The 21,481-nt window shown below is 36.6% G+C and overlaps 1 protein-coding gene across 4 annotated transcripts in view; it reads right to left on the bottom strand.

The window, feature by feature from the left end:
- LOC102538295 (olfactory receptor 10J1-like) overlaps window positions 1-16,795 on the bottom strand; it is a 240,045-nt gene extending 223,250 nt beyond the window's left edge. The window contains exon 1 of one of the 4 annotated variants that reach the window (XM_072946301.1): window positions 16,752-16,795. The gene's annotated coding sequence lies outside the window, so the exon portion shown is untranslated. Of the gene's footprint in view, window positions 1-16,413; window positions 16,549-16,751 lie in introns of those variants that run through there. The other 3 variants (XM_072946302.1, XM_072946298.1, XM_072946300.1) reach the window with 3 other exon arrangements.
- Between the last annotated feature and the right edge of the window lie 4,686 nt (window positions 16,796-21,481).

Here is a 21,481-nt window from a genome sequence, read left to right as displayed (position 1 = left end):
GAGCTACATGAGTTTTAATTAGCTGAATGTCACTTAAAGATTTGGTGAGACCATCTTGAGGTGAATTTGCTGAATTATTAACTTACATTATCGTTAACTTATATTTCAACATCAAGCTTGATTTCTTGTATTTTTTAACAGTTCATTATGGGTGCTAATCAAATGTGCACCTATAAATAAAATCATTTAAAATGGCACAGCGGCCAGAACCATGAAGCAGACTTTGAGCACACGGATCTCATTGCCATTAGCCACAGAGATACTCACTACACATACTCAAAGGTGCCAAAACTGTTCCATTTCCAAAAGGAAACTAGACAATATTAAATATTTTAATAAATACTTAACTAAATATTATTACTGTCTTTAACAACACAACATACATCTTTGAATCCTGGGAGTTTGCAAACCACCAGATGGGAAATGCTAGTGTCTTTTATCACTTAAAACTCAGCCATGATACCAGTTCTGAGGTGCACACAGGGCCACTGTCTTATAGGTGTCCTTAAGCTCTGACCAGTGACCAAGTGAATATTCTCTCACATGGTCAGGCACCTGACAATCAAGGCATGTAGGTAGCTACTTGTTTACACCTACCTTTACTGGTTCCAAAAAGGATTTAAGACAGCTCGCCAAAAAATAAGTAAATACAATTAGAGAACATTAGTTCAATTAAGTAAATCAGGCAATTAGGTTAAAGATAAAGAAAAAATAAGGGGGGTAGAATATAGCTCAGTAGTAGAGTGACTGCTTAGCATGCAAGAAATTCTGGGTTCAATCCCCAGTATCTTCATTTAAATAAATAAAATAAAACTTAATTACCTACCCTCCTAAAAAAAAAAAAAACTCAAGAGTTTGTGGATGAATGAATAAATATTTCCCTTCCTTTAAAAAAAAAAACAAAAGAGGTGGAGAGTATAGCTCAGTGGCACAGTGCTTGCTTAGCCTGCACAAGGTCCTGGGTTCAATTCCCAACACCTCCATTAAAGTAAATAAATAAACCTAATTACCCCTCCCCCCACCAAAAAAAAGAAAAAGGGTAAATAATTGAGTATTCTGGAAATGTTAGTATCTAAGGGAGAAATGTTTACACTAGAAAACACAGTAAAAGTCAATTATATCTCAATAAAGTTGGGAGAGACAAAAAAGGCTCCCCTGATTTGGTACAGAGACAACCACTAGGCCACTTTGGAATCATCAAGTCACTAGGAGAGGAATCAAAGAAGGAAGCTGGCTGGTGTGCTTCTCCATGGGAAACAGGGTAGCTACTCTGAAAAGGGAACTGAACATTTCAGGGGGTTTTGGAGACTGAAGGAGATCCTGTGACCACATTCCCCTCTCTTTCCCCAAACTCTCCTTTGAAATGTGTGAGTCAAGCTAGGATATACTAAACACTCAATACTAAACCCCACACCTAGATCAAATCACATTTGCCTTAAGTTCCCACAACATCACGTGCTGCTAGGAAAATTCCTTGTTCTATTGTGTCTGGTGTTAATAGTTAAGAGTAGACAACCTGGATCTCTAAAGACAAGAACACCAATGGCTTAGATACCTTAGGAATGAAGATGAATCCACTTGGAGGACCTTATATGATGGTGAATTTTTTTCCTAACATAAGGAGAACACAATTGTCAAAGTCAGAAGTCCAAATTCAAGAAAGTCTTGTGACCTATAACAAAAATGAGGATTGCAGCTTCCTTCTATTTTTCACTACTTACTATTTGAACATAATTATCCTTTTTTCCTTATCTTTATAAAAATGAATTTTTTTCCTTCTTTTTCCTCCAACTTCCATTGGACATTGTATATAGAATGTGGTGTTTACACTGTAATTTTGTATACAGTTTGCAGGATTTTGATATGGGAACACAATAAACTGGAGCAATAATGGCACAACCCAAAGAGCCCAGGTTTAAGGAAACAGTGCTAGATGATATTGCCTCAAGATACAGTAAATAGATAGGACTCTGGGTTGTCTCCAACAAGTGGGACCAGCAATGAACCTTACACTATCAAATCTGCCACCTGATCACAGCTGATGATGCACGAGCAGATACAGGACTCAAGCTGAGATGACAAAATCCTCCCAGGAATCTGGGACTTGGCGTGGAGAGCACAGGGGCTGAGATTTCTGAGCTGCATTAATGACAAAGACCCAGGGAGCAGGTCCACAGACCCTGCTGCTATGGAACCCAAGAGTAGTCACTGCCACTGTCCTTCCTCAGTTTAATCAATCAGCTTTGCTTTCCATTTTCTGAGATACTCCAATTTCCTTTCACTAAATTTCTTTGTTGTTAATGCCATTTGTGCTTTAGAGGGGCTTGAGAGTTGTGGATTTTCTTACAAATGCAATAATTAGCACAAGTCAGTAAAATTCTACCTGAGTTCTCCACATGGTTTATGAAATGTAACAAACTAATTCTAAAATTTACCTGGAATACTAAATGCATGAGAACAACCAATGAAATGTGGGAAAGGAAAAATAATGAATGGAATAAGTGGCCTATCAAAATACACTATAAAACTACAGTAATTTAAATAATGCATTATTGCTGTTAACATTCACCAACAGACAAAAGAAAGAAGTTCCAGAAACAGATTCACCTATATGTGAACTATTTTAAAGGTAAAATTTTAAATAAATAAAAGTATTCAATAAGCAGTATTAAAATAATTTGCTATCCACATGGAAAAAAGTTGTTAGATCCCTTTTCACAACATAAATTGAATCCAAGATAATTTAAGCTGTAGAAAAATGTTATAGTAAAAGCACTGAAGAAATTTAAGAATATATTCATAATCTTTGAGTAAGTGGAGTTCTCTTAATAAGACATACATTTATAAAAATTTTACTCTAAGAATCTGAACTTTCTGTACACTTAAAAACACCAAAGAGTTTAATAACCAACTGATATTCTTAGAAAAATATTTTATACAGATAAAATAGAAATTAATCGCTTTAATATATACAAAGAGCTCCTAGAAACTGGGAAACAGATAAACAATATGGTAGGAAAATGAGAAAAGAATTTGAAAAGGTTATACTCATACAGAGATACAAGTGACTGGTGAAACACAAGGAAAAGATGCCCAGCCTTTTCCAAAATCTGGGATATGCAAAATGAAAATCATAATTAGATGCAATTTTTTACCCATCACATTGGCAAAACCTTTAAAGTCTGAAAATATCAGATTGGAAATACTGGAAATGGGAGAAAAGAAGCACGTATATGTCCATTTGGTGGGAATGTCAATTTTTTTTTTACAGGCTTTATGAATGGCAATTAAGCACCATCTAACAAAATGTTACATTATATAGCCTTTAATCTAGCAATTCCACTTCTCAGTATTTGTGATGAAGAAATATACATATATATATCCGAAGATTTACATTTAAGAACATTCAGTGTTATAAGTAATAGCAAAAAAAATGAGGAGACATAATACATCTGTTGGGTAAAATTAAAGCCACCGTGAAAACGACAAGCTGGGCCAAGCTGGAAAGGCCGGAATGGAAAGTGAGGGTTGTAAAGGGCTGCTCAGAATCCCACAGTGTCCATTCCAACTAATGAACTCTGCAAGGCCTCTGCGGAGGGAAAAATCCAGGCCTACCAGAGAAGCTGGCAGAAGAAAATATATGGGAAAATGGCAGGCCTGAAGAGCTCTGTGAATACAGGCTGACTGGGGCCGGGGAGCACAATGTTGACTATGGGAGCAGTAATCTGGGCATAATAGAATCTGCAGGAAAAAATAAGCCCGAAAAAAGAAATAAATAACCGTGAAGTTCAGATGGGAAGATCCATCAGCTCAGCAAAACCGCCATGACCATAAGAAAGAAACGGTTACTTTAGGTAGCAGATTAGGAAAAGAGGGGAGAAAATTGAAAGAGTTGCCAAGAGCCCATTAGACTGCTGAACAGGAAGCTAGATAATGAATCTGAGCTGTGTGTGTTTGCTAGGGCTGCCGTAACAAAGTGCCACAGACCAGGCTGCTTAAACTACAGATATTACTTCCTCACAGTTCTGGAAGCTGTAAGTCCCAGATCAATGTGTCAGTCAACTTGGTTCCTTCTGAGGCCTCTCTCCTTGGCTTGTAGACAGCTGGCTTCTCCCTGTGTCTTCACGTGATCACGCCTCTGTGTGCATCAGTGTCCTAACTTCCTCTCCTGGTGAGAACACCAATCATATTGGATTAGGGCCTGCCCATACGACCTAATTTTGCCTCTTCCGGGCCCTGTCCCCAAAGAGTCACAATCTGACATACTGAGGGTTAGGATTTCAACATGAGGGAGGGACACAGGTCAGCCCCTAACAACCTCCTCTGGGTTCCAGATCTTCTGTCCACTTCCCAGTACACTTTTCCTTGAGAACTCTTAGTCACGCTCTGCAGGAGACGGTTTAGATACCATTTCCTCAGGGACATTTTTCTCAAACCATGTATAACCACAACCTAAACTGGGCTCCTTTGCTTTACTTTGTCATATCACTCATAGCTTGCAAAAGGTGTTTATTCTTCATATCAGTTATCACAGTTTATAATAACACCCTAGTCACACAGCTATATTATTTTTGGTTGTCACTGTTCAGTCTTTCCCATACTACCTGCTAGACTTTGGCTCCGTGGAATTTTAGTTCACTGCCACCCCAAAAGTAACACAGTCCCTAACTGTGTTATAATAATAGTTAAACATTTACTGAGTTTACTATGTGCTACTTTGCTATACATGTATATATAATTTATATTTTCTTTACTCCTCTAACATGTATGACATAGGTATTACCCTTACCTTGTAGATACTAAAAAATCAGATTAATCAATGTGCTCAAAATTGCACAGCAAGCAAGTAGTGAAGCTGGAATTTTGGATGCTAACAGACATCTGTTGAACTTTAAGCAAATAAATAAACTTAACTGTCCATAAAGATAGGAAAAATAAAATTATGATTTACTTATGTTATGGAATATTATATAGTCTTTGAAAAGAATGAGAAAGTTTGCTATGAAGTAACATGGGAAGAAAAGATACATTATTAAATGAAAGAAGTCACAGAACAGTGTCTTCTAGTGCATATGTGTGTAAATTTTTTTGAGTGCTGAGATCTGCTGCAAAAATACACCTCCAGGTTATTTTGGAGAATGGTAAAAGGAGTGTAGAAGATAAAAAACGATCTCTACTTTTTGCTGTAAATACTTACGTATTTTTAAAAATATTTTACAAGATATCTATTGTACTTAAATTTCTTTAACCTACAGTTAACCCTTGAAAAACTCAAGGGTTGGGGCACTGACCCTATGCGCAGTGGAAATATCTGTGTATAACTTATAGTCGACCCTCCATATATATGGTTCAGCTGCTCCTTATCTGTGGTTCTGGATCTGCAGATTCAACCAGCCATAGACCATGCAGTACTATAGTATTTACTACTGAAAAAAAAATCATGTATGATCGTACCCACACAGCTCAAACTCACATTGCTCAAGGGTCAACTATATTAAAAAGAAAAAATATATATATACATACACAAATGATTACACTATTTTTCTGAGTTCACAGTTTAAAATTTTTAGAAAAACTCCTGTAACAGTTTTCAGGATAATTGACTTTTGTAGACTTCCTCTCTCACCTTGTCACTATGCAGTAAAACAAAAGGAAAAAAGGAATCACTCAAATGTTCCAGAATTTATATTTTAATCCACGGTTTTGAAAAATAGTTGAAAGCAGACAATACTGGATATAAAAAGCAAACCACAGGCCAAAATGCATATAGAACAATACTGTTCCACAACACGGAGGTGACACCAACAGTGTGTCATGACTGGAAGGAAGAGAAAGGTGATCACGGCCAGCTCAAAGGGTCATTAGCTGAAGTGCCACTGGAACTCCCAGATATACACACCCCTCCACTCCCCTTCCTGCACAACAGCAGGAAGAAGCAAGTATGAGAATAGAGAAACAGGGCAAGTATCCCAGGTGTCTGACAACACTTGGAAAGATGGGGACTTTCCACCCCTACAATACTGAAGTACCATCACTTAATGGGACATAAGTTCCCTCTCCCTCTTCCACAGAGCAGCATAGGCTACCTCTTTCCATAATCATATAGCAAAACAAATACAGCAGACAGACTAAAAGGGCACCTCAATTACAAAGATGAGCAAACAGCTAATAATCTTAAATTGACAGAAAACCAGCATATGAAAGACAAACACCAAACTCGATAAACAATAGCACTTATACGCACGTAAAATGGAGCTGGTAGTTAAGAACAGGGATTTAACATAAAGTTATAATATCCTCAAGAGGTGCAAGATTATACCGCGCACTAAAAAAAAAAATAAATCGAGATACAGAAACTTAAACCTTAGTTATTGAAATAATACCTCAATAATATGGGCTGAATAGTAAACTAGACACAACCACAAAATGAATAGTAAGCTCTAGCTTTAACCCTTAGAATTTACCTTCACCCTCAAAAAGCTGAAAAGTATGAGGTGAGCATAAGAGATACGGGGCAGAAGTTCAAGCATCCGTTTGCACATTTGCAAGGCTCACAACAAACTAGAGAAATAACGGCACAGTCCAAAGACCAGATTTAGGGGGATAGTGGTGGGTGATAATGCCTCAAGATACAGTAAATATATAGGACTCTGGGCTGTCTCCAACAAGTGGGATCAGCAGTGAACCTATAATATCAAATTTGCCACCTGATCAGAGCTGATGATGCACAAGCAGATACAGGACCCAAGCTGAGATGACAAAATCCTCCCAGGAATCTGGGACTTGGAGTGGAGAGGACAGGGGCTGAGATTTCTGAGTTGCATTAATGACAAAGACCCACGGAGCAGGTCCACAGAGCAGGTCCACAGACTCTGCTGCTATGGAACCCAAGAACAGTCACTGCCACTGTTTAATCCATCAACAACACTGTCCATTTTCTGAGATACTCAAATTTCACTAAGTTTCTTTGTTGTTAATGCCATTTATGCTTTAGAGGGGCTTGAATGAGAGTTGTGGTTTTATTTCTTACAAATATAGTTACTAGTACAAAGTCTATAAAATTCTAAACAAGCTAATGCTAAAATTCACCTGGAAAGCTAAATGCACAAGAACAACCAATGAAATGTGGGAAAAGGGAAAATTATGGAATAATTGGCCTGTCAATCATCAAAAAATACTATAAACCTAGAGCAATTTAAATCTGTTATTGGTATGAGAATAACCAATAAATGCAAGAAAGAGAAGGTGCAGAGACAAATGCACTTACATGTGAATTTTGAAATTTCTCAGTGTATGTTTAGGAATATCTATCACCTTCATATTTACTACGTATAAAATTTGGGGTTGACGGTTTTTTTCTTTCAGCACTGTATTTCAATCCACTGCCTTCTGTTATTTTTTAATGAGAAGTCAAATGTTAATTGTACTGTTGTTCCCCTGAATGTGATGAGCCATTTTTCTCTTACTGCTGTCAAGACTTTCTTTTTGCCTTTGGCTTCAAAACTTTAAATATGGTGTTCCAGATACGGATAGTCTTGTGTTTTTCCTGTTGGAGCTTGTTGGGTTTCTTGGATCTGTAGGGTAGTATTTTAATCAAAGTTGTGACATATTCAGTCAGTATTTCCTAAAGTAATTTCTTTCCATTTCTTCAAATTATTTTCCTGTTCTTTTCTCTCTCATCTGTCCTTCTGAGACTCCCATGCAATATACTTTAGTATGCTTGATACTGTCTCACAGCCTCTGAGGCGCTGTTCATTTTTCTTTAATCTTTCTGTTATTCAGATTAGGTAATTTCTGTTATTCAGATTAGGCAATTTCTATTTATCTTAGAGTTAACTGATTTTATTTCTTCATCACAAATCTGTGGAGAACCTGTAGTGAATTTTTCCTTTTGATTATTATAGTTTTCAATTCTAGAATATAAATGTGGTTCTCTTAATTTCTATCTCTCTTCATTGAGTCATTTCCATCATACTTTAATTCTATAAAGATGCTTTCCTTGAGTTCTTAGCTCATATTTATAAAAGCTGCTTTGACATCTTTGTTAAATTCAACTTCTGGGGGACACTCAGAGGTAGAATCTATTGTCAACTCTTTTCCTAATATAAGTGTTTCTTTGCATGCTTCATAATTTTATTGAATAATTGACATTTTAGGTAATATATTAAAATGACGCTGGATTCTGACTCTCCCTCCAAGGGCTGCTATTGTTTTTTCTTAGTTTGTTTAGTAACTTGTCTGAACTACTTATGTATAGTCTATCTGCCTAGCAATGTGTGGCAACTTTTATATTTGCATATATATATATATATATACATACACACACACACACGCCTTTTTAAGCCTGACTTCCTAAGGGTCACCCCTGTATGAGAATAGCTTACCACTCAGACTGTTCAGAGGTTGTAACTCAAATACCTTGAGTTACTAAAGTTTGCTGGTGGATCTACGTGTGGGCTGGGAAATACCTTCAAGCTATCAGTCTGTTTTCAGGTTTTCACTGGCTTTTACTTTCCACTAGGTTCTCTTACATCTCTGCATAAGCATGCAGGTTCCATTGGACCTACTCCAGTCTCCTGCTGAACTGAGAGTTTATCAAACCCTCTACGGCAGTCTCACATTCTGGTATTCCTATTTAAATTCCTGGCTAGTCTACTGGCCTGTGGGTTGCTCTACGCAGAAGCACATGCCTAGACTAGTGAAGACACTGGCCCTCCCTGCTTGCTTACTACCAAGATCACTGCCTTAACTTACAGTGCTCTTAAATCAAATGGGTCTCTTCCAGCGGTGGAAGCAAAGCTCCTGGTTTCACAGCCTACCCCGTGGCATGCCAAGAGATCCAAGAGGGCAAAACAGAGAACCGCTAGGCAAGAATGCCACAGACTTATGTTGTTCTTACAAGAGTTCAGTAGTTTCCATGAATAAAAGTTTCTAAGTCTGCTGTATGCTTTTAGTGAATTTTCAGAGTACTCAAATGGTTACTTTGACAACTTCATCCAGTTCCACAGTTGCTTTTTAGAGAAAGGATTTCTTAACTTTCTAACTCCATCATGTTGGAGGTTAAGTTTTAGATGGATCATTTTTCAGCTAAATGTGTTGACTGTAAAACATTTATTAAGTAGTGACATAACACCTAAAATCTAAGTATCAATAAAATAGAAGTGGTTGGAGTGTTTAGGAAATAAAAAACTAGCTAATGTGCATAATTAATTTGAATTAGTGTGCATTATTAAATAAATATGTTTAAACATGTATGTTAAAATATAAGAATCATCATTTGAGGAATAGAACGCTTAACTTCTCAATTACTAAAAGGAAAATGCTAAAATAAAATCTTTTCAATCCAATAAAAGGCAAGAGGGGGAATAGGAAAATTATACAGAATTCCAAATAGCAAAGCCAGTATCAGTAATCACATGACATATAATTAGATAAATCTAATCTATTAAACCTTAGAGATTCTCTGATTATGTTAATAATATAAAACTATACTGTTTACAGAGAAAAACTGAAGACAGAATGACATAATAAAGGAAACTATCAGGACAGGAAAGGAAATACCAGGCAAATAAGAAAAGAAAACTAGCACAACAGTATTGATATCAGACAAAATAGAGTTCAAGCTTTTAAAAAAATGGATATTTTATACAATAGAAATATTAATGGCTGACACATTTTATATTAACACTATTTTACATTCATATTTATTCAGAAATAATATCAGTCATGAAATTCTATGTAACTAGCAACATAGGTTTGAAATAAAGTAAAAACAGAAATAGCAGAACCACAATAAGAAATTAACAAATCCATAGTCTATGGATGGACACTGATAGTTCTCTCTGAAAACAGATTAATTTTTTCTAAAAAAACAAAGATTTAGAAGAATTAAAACATAATATTAATCATATACACAGACACATACACATGTCTGTATTAGATAAACCAAGAATATGTGACTTTTCACAGGAAACAGACATATTTGACCATGTATTGGCCACAAATCAAATTCCAACTAACTCCAGAGAGCTGATACCATATGTCATATTCACTGACTATAAAACAATTAAATTAAAAAGTAAAAACTTATAAATGACACTCTCCACTGCCTCCAGAGAAAAACTCCTTAAAATGAAAATGGTAATTTAAAGTTAGAATGAATTAGGCTTACACATAGCAACACTTTGGAGATGTACAAGAAGTACATATGAAGAAATCTGTTATAAGTGCATTTATTAAAAACTGAAGTTTAAAATAAACTATGCTTATAAACTATGCTTTTAATTCAAAAACCTAAGAAACTACCAAACAAAAAAACCTCAAAGAAAAAGGCATAAAAATAGTAGTGAAGATAAAAGTAAATATTATTAAAATATATTAGTAATTCTGATATTAAAAGCAAAGGCTAGTTACTGGAAAAGACCGATAAAGTAGATATGTTTGACCAGAGAGGAAAAAAAAAGATATAAACCACAATAGGAATGAGAAAAGAGACAAAACTACAAAGAGAATACCACTATGTAAGTTTATATTGTACCAACAAAATGAAAATCTAAATGAATTGGACAATTTCTAGGAAAATATGAACTTTCAAAAGAGGGAAAATAGGAATAAAATGTTAAAAGACCAATACCATAGAAGAAATTGAAAACTCTACGAAGATCCATTCCCCTTAAAATGCACTGGTCCCAGATGGTTTATGGATAAGTTCTAGCTTATTGCTAAGAAATAGATCATTCCCAAAATATACCAACTGTCTCAAAACAGAAAAAGACAAAAGCTAAATAACTCATTTTATAATGCTAATATAACAAATTCCAGACAAGAGTATAATAAAACTGTACACTGATCTCATTTAAGAATGCAAATATAAAAACTTACATAAATATTAACAAATCAACATCATCACTATATTGAACGGAAAATACATATACTCCTTACAACCAAGCTATTTATCCCAAGAATGCAGGAAAGTTTTAATAGGAAAAAACCATCAAAATACTCTACCTCATTAACTGAGCAAAAGAAAAAATATATTAAGTAGCTATATTAAGAATTTAATAAAACTTGCCCTATTATTTAAATTAGCCAAGTTAGCAATAGATAAGAACTTTATTTGGGAAACGCATTTAACAGTAAACTTGCAAATATACTTAATGCTGAAATATTATATGCATTAAAAGTTAAGAATAAAACATACCTACTATTCAAATTATCTAGAGGTCTTAGCAGTAGGCAACAATAAAAATGAACAAATCATAACTACTGGGAAGGAAGATATAAAACTATAATTGTTTGCAAAGAATAGAATTACTTATCCAGAAAATCCAAAACAATCCATTGATAATTGGAACAATCAAGGGAGTGACCAAATAAATACATGACCAGCCAAAAAAATAAACAGAAAGCAATTCAGTTCAAAAGCAATAACTCATTAAAATATTATAGTAAGCAAGAAGATCTTTAGTAATAACAAACAGCAAAAAACAAAAATACATACTATAATAATGTAGAGACTCACTTTACCAGGTATCAAAACATTAATGTCTTATTATTTAGCCTAGCATATCACTGGGGCTTTAACAGACAAGTAGAGAAATGAAATGCAATAGAGATCCAAAAACAAATCAATATAATTTAATGTTTGGCAAAGGTTGCATTCAAATTTGTAGGGAAAAAGACACACTGTTCAATAAACAGTATTGATGCAATCAGCTCTCAATTTAGACAGAAAATAAAGTTACTGTCCAAGCTCACAACATTCTCAAAAATAAAAATAAATTATCCATATAAACATAAAAACAAAATGTTTAAGTTATAAAAAATATATACGAAAACTATTTTATGATTTAAGTATAAAAGGTCTTAAAACACACAAAAAAACAAAAATAAAAGTAAAAAATTGAAAACATTTGGCTACATCAAAAATTCAACTGAAGACACCATTAAAACCTTAAAAGATAAGATACAGAGGAGGAGAAAATATCTGCTAAGTCTGTAACTGACAATAAATTTGTATCTAAAACTTTAAGGACTTTTAACGTCCTTAAAATCAAGAGAAGGCAAACAAGCCAAGATAAAAAGGCAGGGGAGGACCTTTATATGAATGTACAGAAGTCACATGCAAGGATAGTCTATGAGAAATTGGAACCAACTGTCTAACAGGAGGGGAATTTTCTATCATCTATACTACAGAACACTAATACTATAAGGCAATTTTTTAAAAGTGATGTAGCCAAGTTTACATTCACAGAGAAATGTCTCCAAAATACACTGTTGAGTTTAAGAAAGAGTTGCTGAAAACTTCTACATTCTTCTTAACATGTGTTTAATGAATGGTTAAGGAGGAGAAGGCATCTGGAAGATGTTTAGGAAAGCAGTAAGATAAAATACCTCTAGAGTTGGGGGTGGTTACTGATTTTTGTTCTTGTTTGGTTTTAGCTTCACTTCTCAAGTCTGAATTGTTGACAATGAAAATGTATTCGTGTATCATTCTCTACAACCTCATTAATAAAATGTTTAAAAAGATACTATGTCCAGCCCTACCTGGCCCGGGCCCAAAGCAAGCAAGCAACGTAGCTAAAAGACAGCAGACGTGACTCTTGTTCTTGTATGTTCTTACAAGAATCTATCCCTGTAGGATAAAAATCTGCGATGACCCTAAGGGAGACTAACGGGGGACTCCTTGTATTCTCTAGTTTGTTAAATTGAGAGGATGTGGAAGTGGGACCAGCCAGAAAATTTACAACTATGAAATGAGATAATCTTTGGTTGGCCTGCAATGTAGCCCCTTAAGAGCTTCAGAAAGGAGCTGACTTCTTGGGAAAAGCCTCACTTGGTTCTGGATGGAAAAACTGGATTGAAAGTCCTTTTAATTTTCTGATGTATTTTCAGCCCTCCCGTTGAACTTGGAAAAGGTATTGAAATAATCAAATGTAAAATGTTTCAGCTGAGCAGGCTGTGTTCCCTTAAGTGCTATAAATTGCATGTGCCATTTAACATATCTTTATCTCTGCAAATTATATTCTAATAGGTAAATTTATCTTACCTGTGTGAGTTTCTTGCTGATTCTTGGAAGGTCTGTGTGTTATTTTTCAAGTCCTTACTCACCAAAAAGGGAGACTAGGAAGATGGGATGTTCCATTTAACATTTCATCACTGGAGAAGAGTTAAAACAAAAAAACAAAAACTGGCCAGACTGCTGCCCCAACTGGACTATTAATGTCCCTTAAGTGATGTCTGAGGCAAAACAATCCAGTTAGTGTCAAGGGGACTGATGTCAGTCTACCACGTCCTGTTGCCTTCAGGAAGCCTAAGGATAAGACCACACCCAGAAATCGGTGATTGCAGCTTCCCAAAGGAAACGAGCAGCAACACTTTTATCCTAGTAGATGGGCAAAGCTTTCACAGGTGACACCTGGGGCTTCACCTCAGGAGAGTGAGAAACTATTCCACATTCCTGTGCTTCTGGAAGCTGGGTCCTAGATTTAGAAGGTTTAGGCTCAAAGGGACTCTCATTGAGGTGGGGTGGGGAGGGGAGGGTACCCCTTCAATAGGGGCTCGGGAACATCTATACAGTAAGAGAACCCAGGTCCAGGCAGAGACTGGTGCCCTGAACTCCCTAACTAGATTAATCTGGGGTCTATTTACCTTCCCTGTACATTCATTAATCTGTTTCGTTATTCTCAAAGTTTCCGGTTATATTCACTTGCAGTTGAAGGTTTAAGGCAATAGCCCAGAGTGTGTTTTTGTTTTTCTAGGGTTTGGGATTTATTTGGGGTTTTCTGGCTTGAGAACCCTCTAAAAGAATTTGGAAAAGTCTATATACCTTCTCATACATTTTTAATTTGGCAATTAAAATTTTTCCATCATAAGTTTAAATAATTGCAAAGAACATAACTTCTGGCATATTATAAATGTTGCCATTTTTAAATCAAACTGTTGTATCATTTGTTAAATATATTCCACAGAATATTGAGATTTCATATACTTCATCCATTTAAAAAATTAACAAGCTTTTTTTCCAACAGTCAAAACTTTACATCATTCCTTTTCCTCTTAGAACTTATTTCCAATCCACTTCCCCACAGAACTTTATCATAATGTAAATTTTATGCTCAAAAGTATTTTATTGATTGCCCCATCATAATTCTCTGCAACCAAAAAGTAAATTAACAAAAATGCACTTTAATTTCCAGTGGCTATAAGAATCTAAATGCTAAAGAGTCTAATTAAGTTATCATTCTAATTTTTATTTGTAGGTGATTGTGATAATTTCGAATTTAAAACGTATGTTTTTGCAGGAAATGCATTTCATAATGAGATAGATGTGGCTTTTTTAAATTCATATATACACAGATGAACATTTTTCATTACTAGAGTGAGACAATTTATCATCAAGATTATGCCTTTTTTATGTAAGCCTTTGAGACAACTGTTCACATATATAAGTGTGTGCAAATGCAAGGAGCTTTATTACAGAAACGTCCTTCATTTTCTTTAATTCCTTACAAGTTACATACAAAACGAATACATCATAATCAATCAACAAAAATTAATTTAAATCCCCCATCCACTGACGACCCCTTTAAGTCTTCCTTCAGCACTAACGAAAGCGGAGAACTGGAACCACCTGAGTTGCAAAAAGCTTTGTTACCAATCCCAGCAGCCATTCACTTTCTTAACACCATCACCCGCATTCTGAAGTGCCCCCTAGATGCTTTCCCACTGCCCAGCCAATGCACACAGTAAGACGTAGAATGGGTAAGACTGGTGCCTTTCCTTAACAAAGTACAAAAGAGGAACAGTGGAAGGGGAAGTTAGAAAACTGAGAACCTGCAGACCACTGGCACATTCTCCTGCAGATTAGGAAACTTAACGTTTGTAAATTGATGATCTGGAAATCATTCTTCCTGTTACTCTTTGGAATGCCATTATGTACCCCCAGGGAAATATCTACCCCAGGTTGAAAACAGATGGGGTGGGTGAAAAGGGTGACACCCTGGTCTTGGAGATATATAAATGCTAACTACAGAATGGTTGACAAGTACCTGAGAGACAGATGCTTAGCAATGACATTCAGAGTATGTTTGTGGAACCATTTATCATTCCAAAGATTCCCAGGAATATTTGGTGATAAAAACTGGATTTCTTTCAGTCAATATGATGGAATGCCAGAGTGTTTGAGCATGTAATTGAAACAGCACCTGATTTTTACATAAAGGAAAAAGCTGTTTCCATTCTCTCAAGCACCCAAAAGCAACAAAGAAACACAAATGGTAACTCCATTCTGATAAAAAATTTTGATAAAATATCTGTGACTCTAAACACAATACAAGAAGTGGGGCTGCCATATGCACTAAAGATAAAATTGGGGTGTGGGAAGATACCAAGTCAAAACACATGTGGCTGCAAATAAGGAGAAAAAAGGCAAAGTAACCACCTTGGAACATACTTAAGTACATAAAAGAAGAAAAACACATTGAAAAGTATACCATATTCTGAAATAGAAAAATATATTTAACAACATTAAATGTATCAATGTCAGCACTTCCTTAATCTGTATTTTTATACAATCCCAACGAAACTACCAATAGAATTTAAAATTAGACAAGCCGACTATAATGTTCCTATGGGAGAAAGAAAAATCAAGAATAATCAGGATCCTGAAAAGGGAAAGCATTGAGGAAGAAATGCTCTAGGAGATAGTTAACCACAGTATAAAGCTAAAATAATTAAAACAGTCTGGTGCTAGTACACAGACATATCAGTGAAACACACTAGGAAGTCCAGAAACAGACCCAAAAGATTTTTTTAATGATACAGGAATTATAATAAAGGTGAATTTTCAAATTGGTGAAGAAAATATAGATAATTCAATAAATGGTGTTGGGCCTTCTGAATAGTAAAGCAGGAAAGACTAATTAAATTACATTGTAGGAAAAATCCAAATTGAGAAAATATTTAAATTTTAAAACCAAAACCATAAAAGCTCTAGGGAAAAAAAAGTGGAAGAACATTTTTAAAGTCTCAAAGTTGGAAAAGTCTTTCTACAGGTGAAAAAAACCCTGAAGTCGCAAAATGCTGACAAACTCTGTAATAATAAAAATGTATACATGGAAAAGCCACCATCTATCAAAAGAGAAATAACAAACCTGGAGAAGTGATTCCAACCCACATTGTATTCGATAGCCTAGTTTCTTTCTTGTAGAAGAAACAAAGACGACGACCAAAGGAAACAAGAATGAACAAAAGATATCAAAAGATAGTTCACAGAAAGGAAAATCAAACGTTTCTAAAAATTAAGAGGTATTCAACCTCATTCCCAATAAGAAAAAATGCTAATCAAACCTACAAGAAGCTCTGAGTTTTCACCTGTCACGTCGACAATGAGCAGAAAGTTTGAGAACTCACCGGGCATCTCTGCGAGGTGTCGAGCGTCTTCCGACTCCAAGCCCACCTTTCCAGACTCCGCGACGCCGGAGCTGGGACACACCGCGTTGCCGCCCCGCAGACGCGCGCCCGCTGACGCTCTGCCGGCAGGAGACACCGCGGGCGAAGACGGACGCTGAACGCGGAAGAAGGGACTAGCTCCGCCCCCTCCGCTTCCTGTTCCGGTCCGCGTGACCGAGCAACTCCTTTCACCTGAGGCGTCGGTGCTTAACCTGCTGCGGCAGCTGAATCCAGTTTGCCTTTTTTCCGAAGCTTGCGAGTCAGCCTGACCTTCCCCTTCTCAGTGAGCCATCACTTACCAATTAGCGTTCCCTCCTCAGAAGCCTGGTCCGGGCCCATGGAGTCCCTACGCCAAGCTCACCGCACCGGCTGAAGAAAATCCTGCTACAAACAGGTATGCATTTCAGTACTGAGGGCGCCCTCCTCTAAGCCGCCAAGTTGTAATTCTTTCAACCTCTTCACTTGCTCCTACAGCCTAAGAGACGGCAGCTGATTTTCGCTGTTGCTCTGTGTCTGATACTTAAATATTCTCTTCATAATCCTCTTCTTAACAACTTTATACTTACTTAATTTTTTATGTGAACCTGTTTAAATAATTGATTTGGATCTTAACTGGTATGGTGGTCCCAGGTTTGAAGACACGGGCAGCTTCTCACATTGTTGGCGAGAGCGTTAATTAAGACGCACACACCCCAATAAAGATGGCAGTTGACCATTTATTTTACATTTAGGGATTTATCACAAATATACTCATTTGTGTGTAAAATACTGTGTATAAAAGGAAATTTCTTGTGGCTTTGTTTATAAAATCAAAAGATTGAAGGGGAAGTTAAAGATAGTAAGGGAATGTTAAGTAAACTACAGTGTATTCATTAGTGAAACACTGCAGAAATTAAATTTTTTTTACTTTATATATTACTAGATTATTTCTCTGTTCCAATTTGACAGTATCAACATGATTTATTCCAAAATTGATATGATATGTACTCAGTGGTGATTTTTCTTTCAATTGTTCTAGTATAGAGGAGGTTCTTTGTTGGTGCCTTCCTAACAACAGCTAATATCTGGAATTTATGTTTTTTATACCATTTACATGCAGTGATAAAGACTGAAAATAAATGCTGGCAGCTAAAGACACATTTTTTCCCGTCCTTCCAACATTCACCTGCACCTCAACTCAGGATACCTAACTGATCAAGGATGAGTGATGTTGTAAAGGTGACACAGCACAAAGGAGCCTATCTTTCTTTCCAAGGTGAGATGAAAGTATTCTAGGGAGATTTCCAGTTAATAACCTCTTGTTTGGGACATAATCAGTACTTTCTCTTTAAAAATATGTTTCCAGCAGCTCACTGGAAATAATGAGTTCGTATTTCAGGCAGGAAATACATTGTCAATGTTTACCTTGATGTCACTTTCAGACCCTTGATATGAATCCTAGGCACAGGCTAGCTGGAATCTGGATAGTTTCTAGCATGAGGGAGGATTAAAAATAACTTTTAAAAAGCTCTATGCTATACCAATATGCAGCGATCTCCAAGATATTGGTAAGTGCAAAAAGAAAAGTGTGAATCAGTGTGTTTTTATGCTTCTCCTTCCATTTTTTTAATTAAAAATATGTGTTTGCATAGAAAATTTCTGGAAGGACACACAAGAAACTGGTTGCCTAAGGAAGAGGGATGAGAGAGAGACTTAAATTTGCTGTTGACCCTTTTGGGCCTCTTGAATTTTGTAATATGTACATATATATATATACCTATACTAAATAAATGTAATGCAGAAGATCTTTAAAATATCAAATGGTGGTGATCAGGAAAAATGGGGCATGAGAGGACAGTCATGTCCCAGGTCCTAGGTGAGTCCCTGGGATGCACCCCACTAAGTGAGGGTCCTTGGCTTTACACAGGAAGGAATTCAAGAGTGAGCCATAGTGGAGTAAAAGTAGATTTATTCAGAGAGATGTGCACTCCATGAGCAGAGTGTAGGCCATCTCAGACCAGAGAGACCACAAGGCAAGGGGTTGGGGTGGGCGGGGTTAGTTTAAAGTAAAAGTAGATACGCACTCTGTATACAAAATGCAGGTCATCTCAGAAGGCAAAACAAAGGCCACGAGGTGCGAGGTTGTTAGTTTTTATGGGCTCAGTGACTTCATATGCTAACAAGCTGGAGGATTATTCCAACTACTTTGGGGAAGGGGCTGGGATTCCCAGGAATTGGGTCATCACCCATTTTTTAACCTTATATGGTCAGCCTTGAAACTGTCATGGCACCTGTGGGAGTACCATTTAGCATGCTGTTGTGTTACAATAAGCATATATTGAAGCTCCAGTTTAACAAAACCTGGAAGATGAATCTTCCACCATCTTGGTGCTAACTGCTGTGTCATTCTTTTAATGTGCCCTGCCCATTTCCCTCCTGTCTCAGTGGGAGTAAGAAATATAGAGGATTTTCTGGTTCAGAATTGCAAACTTTGCAAAAATGATCATCTCTCTGTCTCCCAACGCCACGTTAAAAAAGATGTTAAAAGAACAAAAATGATATAAATTCACAACAATCAAGAGAGCAGGGGGGAAGCTATTAGCAAGTGAAATATTTCTAAACATTTCTGGAAGAGAAAAAAAGCAAATGAAAGATTCCGGATCCGGGCAAAAAAAGAAACCCATAGCTTGGAATAGATGAGGGAGGAGAAGGGAGCTAAGGAGCCAGGGAGGAAGAAAGTCTACCCAGGAGAACCTAGAAAAACACCAAATCTGCCTCTGAAACTCTGGGAACCACAGGCAGTGGGAACTAGAGCCTGAAACCTGTTAAAAAGCATCGCCCCCAGCAATTCTTCCTTAGTGGGTTTGACCAGAATAGTTGGCAGATAAGTACTTTACATCCAAGCCAAAAATCAATACATAAACAATGGGCACTTTTCTAAAATAAATTGACCAAAATAGAACAAAGGGAGCTAGTCATGTCCCCAGGGTCCCAAAGGTCTGGCGGGCCCTTTACATTGTGTTACTTAAGGATCCCCAGCCTAGTTAATGGCAAGCTCCCCACACACTCATCCGAAGAAGAATGCCCACCAACACACACACACACACACACACACACACACACACACACACACACACACACACACACACACACGACTTTTTCTGTAGTCTTACTTATAAATATGATGCATAACCAAGTGTCATTATGTATTTGGGAAGAAATGCAGGATGTAACAGAAGATTGAGAAAATGGAGAAAAGTAACTCCAGAGGCAGCACAGATTATTTAGGAAGCAGAAGAGAACTTAAAAAGAAAACTCCAATATCCTCAGACATTGTAATCATATACAATGAGAAGGTGGTCGCTGGGTGCCAACCTCCGGAGTTCCCTAAGTGAAATCCAAAACTGACCCCCGAACTAGGAGGGCAAGGAGAGACTGAAGAGGTAGACCACTCCAGATTGGTAGGTGGCAGATTTAATAAGGGAACTTACACATGTGAGTCCTGTCTTGGGCGTCCGTAAGATAAGTAAATCTCCACACCTTTACACCAGAATCTTAAAAAGTTTAAATAGAGGCCTTAATAGGGTTCAGTCACATATTCAGTCCAAATGGTCTCAGCAACACATTGCTCTCTCCAGGCAACATCCTTGAAAATGGCTCTGAGTGCAAGAGCAGGGGAGGGGTGAGGAGCCTCCCATTTCCCAGGACTCACTCTTGGATTGACTGGCCGTCACATCCTCTTGATGACCTCCTCCAATAAGAGTGTTATGAAAAAGGAGCAATCGGAGAACCTCCCAAAAAGCACTTAGAAATAGAAATATATAATTGCCACATATTAATAAAGAATTGAAATATAAAGTGAAGACAATCTCTCTGAAAATAGAACCTAAACACAAAAAGACAGAAAATAAAGTCTTAAACAGATCAGCCAGGAAGTTCCAGTATCCAACCAATATGAATTCTAGAAAGAAACAAAGAGTGGGTAATTATTAAAGAACTGATGTAGGAAATTACCAGGATTAGGTGAACAGTCTTCCAGACTATGATGGTCCACTAATTGTGCAATACAATGAATAAAGACAAAAATCACCACATCTACTCAAATTCTTGAAATTTCAGAACACCAAGGGTAAAGAGATTTTCCTAAAAATTTCCCTTAGAGAAAAACAGTTCAGTCACTAATGAGGAGCAAGTTGGCATCATACTTAGCAAATCAGCATGAATTTTAAAAGAGAAAACCCTCAAAGTAATAAAGCAAAAAAATTTTTTTCAGCTTAGAATTTGATAGCCAGTATATCACCATCCTAAGAGTAATCAGCCCAGATTAGCAAGAAAAGATACTTGGCTACAAAAAAAGGTACCAGTAGATCAGGCAGAGGTGAGGAGAATAAAAAGGAGCCTTTGGTTTGACAATATTGTTGCTGCTACAAAGACAATACAAGAAAAAAGGCAGTTAGAACCGCCCCCCAAAAAAAAACCTAGAAGGGAAATATAATCATAGAATATAATTTGGCTCTGCTGTGAACAATATTCACAAAGTCGTAATCATGTAAGCACTCCTGAGTTTCAGCTTTTAGAATCAATCTGTAGACAAAGCTCGTAATTATGTTAATAGATTATAAATGCTATTCAATTTAGTGATCTGAAAATGTAGAAGAGGAAGTGAAAAGGGGAGGAAAGAAGTGAAAGAAAGTGTAGAAATACTGATTTTTTTCATCCTGTAAAATGTAAAATGGGGAGTAAAGAGATACTGTGTGTGGTGTCTCTGCTGACTAGAATGAAATTAAATGTTACAAAGAAGCCAGTAGACTAACTACAATGGTGATACCCCTTCATTCGAAGAAGTGAATATGTGCTGACTCCACCTCCATCATAAGAGGAAGTCTATAATGTGTAAAATTGACTAAATAAGAAATAGTGATGTAAGACTTTTTTTAGAGGAATAGAGGCTACTTCCATAAAAACATAAATAATTTGAAAAGTTCAAAAGCGATTGCCTTTGTGGAGTGGGACTAGGGGTGGAATGGTAAGGCAAAGGACTGTTGCTTTT

Source organism: Vicugna pacos, chromosome 21, assembly GCF_048564905.1.
Source record: "Vicugna pacos chromosome 21, VicPac4, whole genome shotgun sequence".
Lineage (NCBI taxonomy): Eukaryota > Metazoa > Chordata > Mammalia > Artiodactyla > Camelidae > Vicugna > Vicugna pacos.
This window is presented reverse-complemented; position numbering and strand designations above follow the sequence as displayed.